General features: G+C 40.7%; 1 long non-coding RNA gene across 1 annotated transcript; it reads right to left on the minus strand.

The window, feature by feature from the left end:
* Positions 1–5,006: 5,006 nt before the first annotated feature.
* On the minus strand, positions 5,007–5,780 carry LOC108949124 (uncharacterized). The gene is made up of 4 exons (XR_001973922.3): positions 5,645–5,780; positions 5,408–5,565; positions 5,213–5,333; positions 5,007–5,149 (listed from the first exon to the last, which is right to left on the minus strand). It is a non-coding gene; the product is annotated as an uncharacterized lncRNA (long non-coding RNA).
* Positions 5,781–9,125: the final 3,345 nt, after the last annotated feature.

A 9,125-nucleotide genomic window follows, 5' to 3' on the forward strand; every position in this document is an offset into this window, starting at 1 on the left:
ACTATCTATGTCCATTCCAAGGACCAACAAGCTGATTTACTCACCAAGAGCCTCTCTCAAGCTTCACATGTTCATCTTCTCAGCAAGCTTGGTGTGCTGAATATATTGCACCCTCCAGCTTGAGGGGGGAGTCTTGTGAGCACAAGTTAGTTAGTGGTAGTTATGGTAGTTAGTGTGCCAGCTAGGCAGTTAGTCAGTTAATACATACACTTAATACGAGCTCACGTCCAGCTCATAAGTTTATGTTAGTTAGGCTCATTACTTGTATAAGTACCTTGTACCTTCAGAGAATGAATATAGAGAATCATTTTTTGCAATGCCTGCTTCTTCTTCATCTCTGTACTCTAGAAGCTTTTGCCATTAGAGTAGTACAGAGCTACTACAAATCTGCTAGTGTGAGAGTAGATTTTAGCAGTATCGCCTGTCTAAAGAATCCGAAGAGTATCTTGCCTCACATGGATTTAAAAATACAATGTATTCTATTGATTCCAGTGAAGTCCGAGATGATCTTTATGGCATACTTGTCCCCCGTCCTTTTCGGGTTAGATAGTAATTCTTGGCATGTTATTTGACTACCTTTGTTAGTTCACTATTTTAACTGTCATATGCCCACTTACTCAATTGAGTAGTTTGAGTTGGCAATATAGATTATCATCTCTTATCATTGTAACTCAAAGAATGTGTGGTGCTGCTGTGATCTTGTAGTTTATTTATTAAGTACTCTGAAATTTCATGTGCTCATTCTTATTTATGATTGTTGTCTCCCGTTTATCTGGTGATGGTTGGGTCGAGTTTTGGTTAATCTGGATTGTACCAATACCAAATTTGCTTAATTTTTTCCACCTATCTTTTCACAATAAGCTATTGAACGTAGACACGTTCTAGGGTGCTATAGGCCTTAACTGATGCACAATTATTTACCATTTTTCTTTATTGATTGAATCCATAATCTCTCTGAGGTCTCAACAAAGACCCCTTAACAGTCACAGAAATGATACGTGTGACATTCAACGCTCAGCCACAGTAAAAGTTGATCCCATATTATCTCCCAAACAGTAGCATTTAATAGAAACAGTTAATGTAACAATCTAAACATGGTTCTCTTCCCCTCAAACAAATTAGCATAGAGTTTAGATTCCAAAATGTTAAGATCGACGCTAACTCCAATCAAACTGCTTGACACAAATTTTAGGACGTCGTTCAGTTCAAACCTTAAAAAAACAATAGAAATACTATGACGTTGTCCTGCTACTACTACAATTTACGTCAAATATCATGTCATGCAACTAAACATATGAATTTTCCTATTTTGCAGCAACCAGGTTCTTCCTTTGCTTAATTCAATCAGTCTAGTGGAAGGAAGAAAAGTAAGAACCAATTAACTATTTTTGTCACGACCCAAAACTTAGCCCGTCGTGATGACACCTAACATGGTACTAGGCAAGCCGACACCTCAAAATATTTCCAACACTTTTAAACGAAAAATGAACTAAACAAGTTTGAATAATTAAAGCGCTCATAAACTGGATAGAAGATCAAACTCAATACGGAAGTTCCCAAAACCAGGATGTCACTGAGTATATGAGCGTATATACATCACAAGTCTGAAATATTGTCTATGAAAAACTAAAACTAAATACATAAAGTTGAAAGATAGGGAAGGAAGGTCAAGGTCTGCAGAAGCTGGGCAGCTACCTCAAAATCTCCGAATGACTAAGTTGCTTAGATAATCAGGACCCATTGTATCCGGAAACACCTCGATCTGCACACGAAGTGCAGGGTGTAGCGTGGGTACAACCAACTCAGTAAGTAACAAGACTAACTATTGGACTGATAGTAGTGACGAGCTTCACGGTACAATTCAATTATAGAATTACAGTACAGGAAAGTAGGCATGCTGGCCTCCGAATGCCTCGAATCTAGCCACAAACAGTTCGAAATCAACACGAGTTAAAGGAATCAATTCCATAAAAAAATACTAAGTTCTTAGTCAATAGTCAAAAAGTCAACTCAAAAGTCGACCCCCTGGCCCACATATCGGAATCCAACAAAAGTCACAAAATTCGGAAGTCCATTCAACCACGAGTCCAACCATACCAAATTTACCAAAATCCAAATCATCACTCAAATCCCCAATTTAAACTCTCCAAATCTCTAGCCTCAAATTTCAAAATTACACCTCAAAACCACACAATCTAGGTGGGAAAATCAATGGGAAAACATAATTACTAAGTAAAAATAACCACAAGTGACTTACCTCAAGAATCCATTCGAAATCCCTCTCAAAAATCGTCTAATCTCGAGCTTGAAATGTCCAAAATGATGAAAATCACGGAACCCTCGATTTTAATACACTGCCTAGGCTTTCCGCACCTGCGACAACTTACCCGCACATGAGGCTTCGCGGGTGCGACCAAAACATCAACTCTTGCGATTGGCTTCACGCCTACAGACCAAAATTTTGCGCCTGCGAACTCGCGTCTACGAGCACACTGCCGCTTCTGCGGAGCTAGCTCCCTTTCCCATTTCCGCTTCTGCGTTCATCACTTCACACCTGCGATGTCGCAGGTGCGGGAAAGCTCTTCGCACCTGCTAGCACTGCCCAGTTCTACTCCTGGCCGCTTCTGCGATGGCTGGTGTACATATGCGGCTTCGCACCTGCGATCAAAACCTTCGTAGGTGCGATTGCACCGGACCTGGTGCTTCAGCAATCTCCAAAACTCCAAATTTGATTCGTTAACCATCTAAAACTAACCCGAGGCCCCCGGGACCTCAACCAAATATACCAACAAGTCCTAAAACACGATACGAACTTAGTCAGCCTTCAAATCACATCAAACAATGCTAAAACCACGGATCGCATATCTATTCAGGCCTAATGAACTTATGAACTTCCTACTTCTACATTCGACGCCGAAACCTATCAAATCAAGTCCGATTGACCTCAAATTTTGTACAAAAGTCAAAAATGACACAACGGACCTACTCCAACTCCCGAAACTCTAATCCGAGCCCGGTAACCACAAAGTCAACTCTCGATCAAACTTCTATATTTCCAAGCTTCTAATTTCCCAACTTTCGACATTTCAAGCCTAATTCAATTACAGACCTCCAAATCACTATCCGGACACACTCTTAAGTCCAAAATCACCCAACGGAGCTAACAGAACCATCAAAACTCTATTCTGGAGTCGTTTACATATAAGTCAATATCCGATCAGCCTTTTCAACTTAAGCTTCCAACCTTGAGACTAAGTGTCTCATCTTATTCTGAAACTTCTCCGGACCCGAACCAACTACCCCGACAAGTCACATAGCAACTAATAAGCATAAACAACAACAACAACAATTCAGTATAATCCCACTAGTGGAGTCTGGGGAGGATAGTGTGTACGCAGACCTTACCCCTACCCTGGGGTAGAGAGGCTATTTACGATAGACCGTCTGATTTGAAAGGTGAACTGGTGATTGGAGAAAGTGAATTTTAGCTAATGCACAAATTTAAGTCTCTGCTCAATGTTGTTGCCTTGTATCAACAGACAAAGGCAACAATCTGTCACAGTTTAGTTATACTCTTTCAGAAGCAGTGCTCTTCTCTCAATTGTCATTTCCTATTTTATTGAGTTATCACAAAGGAATAAATTTGTGTTGTTAAATATTTCCAAAAGTAACAGGTTAGATATAAAAGACGGCAAAACAATAAGTGAGGATGAAAAAAACTCTTTTCATGTCATGTGTGTGAGCTGGTTCTTTGGACCTTTGACAGCAAAAGAATGAGCCAATAATGAATGCACAACCAATTGTGAAGCAGATAGCAATTTTCTGAGGCATCAGCAACACGACAGAGAGGAACATAGTGAAGGAATTCGATTGTTCGATTTTAAAGGTCAACATTATCTTTAACACATGACAAAGGAACTGCATTATATCATAGACGGAGTACACATGCACAACTACTTTTGTGTCAGATAACAGCAAGCAGAACAATCAGGGTAAAATATTGAATTTAATTTCGCATTCTAACTTTAGAGTTTAGACAATGTCGGTTCAGCTAAAGTACAGATGTATTGTACAGAACCTTGTTGCGCACACATAACTACCTGAACAACAACTTCACGCTATGCGTTGATAACTATCAAATCTTTCTGGAATGGATTAAATTATTCAGAAATCAAAATTCACCAGCACATTCATTCAACGACGATTAGTTGAAATAACTAACATGTTACATTAAAAATATTAACAGAAAGATTCAAATAACTACTAATTAAATTCATGATTAATAAAGATGAATCTAGATCAATATTTGCACGAATTTTACTCCAGAAATAACTTGCACAAATAATAAAAATCTTTCCTTTCTAAAGCTGCTTAGGAAACAAAATATATCATTGCATAGCTAAAGTCATTTCAGTAAAGCCAATCATGGCTTTTTTTCTTTCTTAATGTCTCTGCGAACCTTGTTACTAAAGAGTTGACAATTCAAGTCGTCATCTGCTACTACTTCTGATGCGTTATTAACAGATCTACTTCTCTTGTCATACGTCTTCAAAGGAGATATTTTTGCATTGCAATCATCACCATCTTCTAACACGGACGACGATCCACTTTCTGATACGCTTTTCTTGATGGAAGTTTGTAAAACAGACTTCATTTGACTTTCGGCCATAAGATCATACAAAAATAGAAAAAATTGAATAGCAGCCGGAGAACAATACTACCCATGATTACATAATTTTGACTAATATTGTTTTACTAAATAATTAATAATGTTATAATAGTTTTAAATTCATGAAAATTACCCCGAAAACATTCTCTCCACTTGAGCTTTGTCCATCAAAAAATCATGTTAAACATTAGAAAAAATATTCATCTTATTAAGGTAAAAGTATTTATATTTAAATTTTACCCTAAATGTATTAGGAGCTTTGTGAGTAAACATCATTACAGTAACAGTGTCTTCGAATAAACAGTGATCGTATTCTTTTAGAAGATCATCATCATCATCATCAGTAATCTTAACAACAGTGTAGACTTCGTCCTATGACTCAATATTGGATTGCTTAACAATAACCTTGAACATGAATTTTTTATAAAGAATATCGTCCAGTTCACTTGGATAAGAACAATCAGCATCCGCAACGAAAGTCTACACCAAATTTCATACCTTAGAAATATTAGAATTGACAACCTAATTAAGTTTACTATATACCTCAACTAATCCTTGCTTCAATTGTTTTGCGGACTTCCCTATAAGTTGCATAGCCTCGCGATTCCAAAGCAATAATGAGATAAAAACGGTTCCATCCATAAAGCGAACTTGAAGTCTATACCTGCAACTCAATTTTGATTAACCTTATTCATTTCTTTTTTATATATTTTAAAATCTATATAATATAGTAATAACCTGTGACCAACAGAACATTCATCTTCATTTCATTTCTTACACAAGTATTTATTTCCAACTTCATCAACCTTTTTAGTACACTTGTTGCATGCCAAGTATGACCATCCTCGTTCAAGTTCCAAATTCACCAATTTTGCCGTAATCCAGTAGTTATATTCCTATTTAACAAACAATATCGTGGTAAATGCAACACAAAAAAATAAGGTAAATATAATTTTAATACTAAATTAAACTCACTTACGTACACTGAACTAAATCCCTAATAGTTTTAAATAGTACAATTTATTTGCCTAACTCATCTCTAATAGAGTAACTTTGCTGAGAACTTGTCAGAGTAATCCGCTCATAGTTTGATTGACGTGTTGCAAGTAATCTGCATGAGTCGAAAATTGTAAGTTGTAGATAATATTATTATATTTTTAGTCTAAATTTATAAGTGATTTTAAGGATACGCGGATTAATTTGATACAAAGCGATAAATTGAGTTGCTATTGAATAAACAAAGATAAAATAAATTCAAACCACACGAGTTGGATAGTTTCAGCCTTAATGAAATAGCCACTCTTGAATCGAGCTCACCAAGACCGGTATAGATGAAAAAGAACAAGAGCTGGAGACAAAGAAAATAATAATATAATTGCTTTTGAGTGCGTGTTACAATATCTTTCATGAATTATCAGACCCCTTTTATATAGTAGGGGAGTCCTATTTTACGTACAACTCTATAAAAGGTAAAGATCTTTTGATTTACTGACTGCCGGTTCCTTATCGATACGTGCCGAGATCCCCGTCGTAATATTCAGCCGCTCACGGATATTTCGGCCCTCTGTTGGCTATGCTGGATTGTCTGGCAATGTTCTTCGAAGTCGTTCTAGGCTAGGACCGATTCCGGGACCATGACCTCGATATTCTCGAAGGCAGGCGTCATGCCCCCGGGTTCTGGACTGGTGGGACTTTGGCTTGATTTCGGTCCCTTCTTGCCATGTCTTAAGCTTGGCTTGTTTTGTCGGAGACTAGGATGCACCATGAGCTCGATTTCATCCGTATACAGATATTCCCCTTATTTTTTGGAGAGTGAATGACGAGAAACGACATGAGCTTCCGATTCTTACTTCGATGCACCGTGACAAAAATGACAAAATAACCGAAACATCTCGTCACTCAAGACATAATGGCATTGAATGCATGTCAGCCATTGGTCGCTCGTCCTTGGATGCGAAACTCCACTGAACTACTACCCCCGTACCTTTAAGATTTATATACTCTTTAGCATTTTTACCCCGGTCATTTGAGGTCCTTTGCAAGAATCTTTATCCATCTTCATCTCAAGCTAACAAGTCTAATCCTTCAACTTCCTTTCTTTCTTCATATTTTCTAAGATTTTTCTCTATTTTCTAAAGAAATGGCAAAGACTTCCAAAACCGTTCCCCAGAAAGAAGCTCATTCTTCTTCGCGGCAGGCCACTGAGGCTGAAGAGACCGTTTCGCATGCGGCCATTGATGAACCAGTACCTGAACCCCCTTTGAAAATGTTCATCCCCGGGGGATGCTCGGTCGACGTTGATTTCAAGGTCAAAAAGCCTTCCTCCGTACAGGGCTGGTGTGAGGAGGTCTCGATATACATCTGCTCAATTACCGAAGAGGTCCTCCTTACGGTCCGAAAAGATTGCAACTGGGCCGATAAAGACATAGTTGTCCCCGACCCCGATGAAGCCATTACCACTTATGTCGAGGGATACTTAAGTATTTACACTTATCCCTTTAGACCCGCTCATCTTAGATTTCTGCAGAAGGTACAACGTGTGCCTAGGCTAAATTGATTCATCGCTCTGGAGGATCATGATCCTCCTCCGGTTCTTTGTGAACAAAATCGATGGGTGCTCGTTCACCATCGACCATCTTCTTCACTTATACAGATTTTGTGTCGGGCCAGTAAAGCCCCGTTCTTAAGTATTGATGAGGACTAGGATTGGGGATGGCAAGACCGTTTTGTCCGAGTGAGGACTTCATACTTGATCCCAGCTGAGTGCAGGACATTTCCCGAGAAGTGGAATACATCACATAAGTATAATTCACTTTCGAATGTCGATTTGATACTTACTTTTTTTTTCCTTATCGAAGCTTTGCGGTGGTGCAGCCTTCCCTCGGGTCCCAGATGCCCTACTCTGAGCGCTCGTGGCGCAAACTATCGATGGGTCGTTGGGAGGCCCATTCCCATGGTGAGACTTATTTCTTGAGTAGGTAGTATTAGGATTCTCCTTTTAACATTAAGTCCTTACTTCGTTCACTTCTTTTTGCAGGTTTATCCAAGGATGTCGAGCTGAGGCCTCCAGTCAGTGGCGAGGACTTTCCTGCCGAGTCCCCTGCTCCGAGATAGGCCGAAGATAAGAAGAGGAAGAGGGCTCCAGTTCCCTGAGCTCGGAGAAATAAAATAAGGAGCAGGCTGGTGCGCAAGTCAAAAGAAGACACCAGCACCCGAGCACCAGCTTCGGATTCGCTCTGTAGGCTGAGGGATAAATCCGAAGAAGAAGAACCTTTTATTCTAATGGCCCGCGATCCGTCGCAGCTCAAAAATCAGGGGGCCTATGAACCAGAGATTCGTGAGGCCAATCTGCCTCAAGCCAGAGGGGTCGATGAGGAGACCGTAGCCGATGCTTCTCGGGATGCGGGCAGTGCCCCGAAGGAGGTACTTGGTGTGATATACATCACTCAGTCACCCTCGTTTACTGAGTCCATCTACAATGAAGCCCAAACGGTGAAAGAGCGCCCCAACGAGGGGGCCCATAGAGCGGACGACCCCCTTCGCTGCTTTTTTGATGGCTTGGATTCCATCGCCACGGAAGACGTCACCGGATTGGGTGGCATAGAGGTACCGAGGAAGAGTCTGTCCTCGGGGGAAGGTGGGCCTAACTCGAGCCCAAAATTGATCAACGAATTCCGTGCCCCGCGTGTGGATCCTGATCGGAAGCGATCCATTATCATCACCGTTCCGGAGGATGCCCGAGTTCTTTCCGCCCCCGTAGGGGTAGCCAGTTACCTCTGGTGCCTGGTGATCGAAGAAGACCAAGCCAAAATGAACAAGGTAGATGCACCCTGCCTGTTCAATGAAGCACAACATGCACTAAATCGGGTAACTTTAAATAACTATCGATGATTTCAATTTCTCCTCTTATACTTGAACTAATTCATTGATAATCCTAATATTTTTCTTCGTATTTGTAGGCCTCAGTGCTTCACCATGAAACTTTCCTCCGGTATCGGGATGAGCTGAACCAACTCGAAGCCGAAGTCAGAGAGCTTACTGAGAAGAGAGACACATACAAACTTCTCAGCGAGCAGCATGAAGGAGAGGCGAAGAGCCTTCGAGCTGAGTTGGAAGCGGCTCGAAAAGAACATGCTGACCTGTTTGAACAGGTAAAAATCTTTGAAGTTAGTGACAATGAGCTAGACACGGTGACTAATGGGCGGAACCTGCAGGTACAACAGAAGATGGATCGGATAGACCAACTCCAAGCCGAGATGGATGCAGTCAAGGTCGAGGCCGGAGAGTCGAGAGATAGGATGGACCACCTAGCCTCGAAAAAGGAGATTACCTGGGCACAGTGGACCTCGGCGAAGGCCCCAGCTTAGAACGACGAGGGAGAAGGCTGAGGCACAATCCCCAAAAATCGAGGAGCTCGAATCTCAGCTAAGCTCGGCTATTTTCGATCGAGAAACAC

This window comes from Nicotiana tomentosiformis, chromosome 2 (genome assembly GCF_000390325.3).
Source record: "Nicotiana tomentosiformis chromosome 2, ASM39032v3, whole genome shotgun sequence".
Classification (NCBI taxonomy): Eukaryota; Viridiplantae; Streptophyta; class Magnoliopsida; order Solanales; family Solanaceae; genus Nicotiana; species Nicotiana tomentosiformis.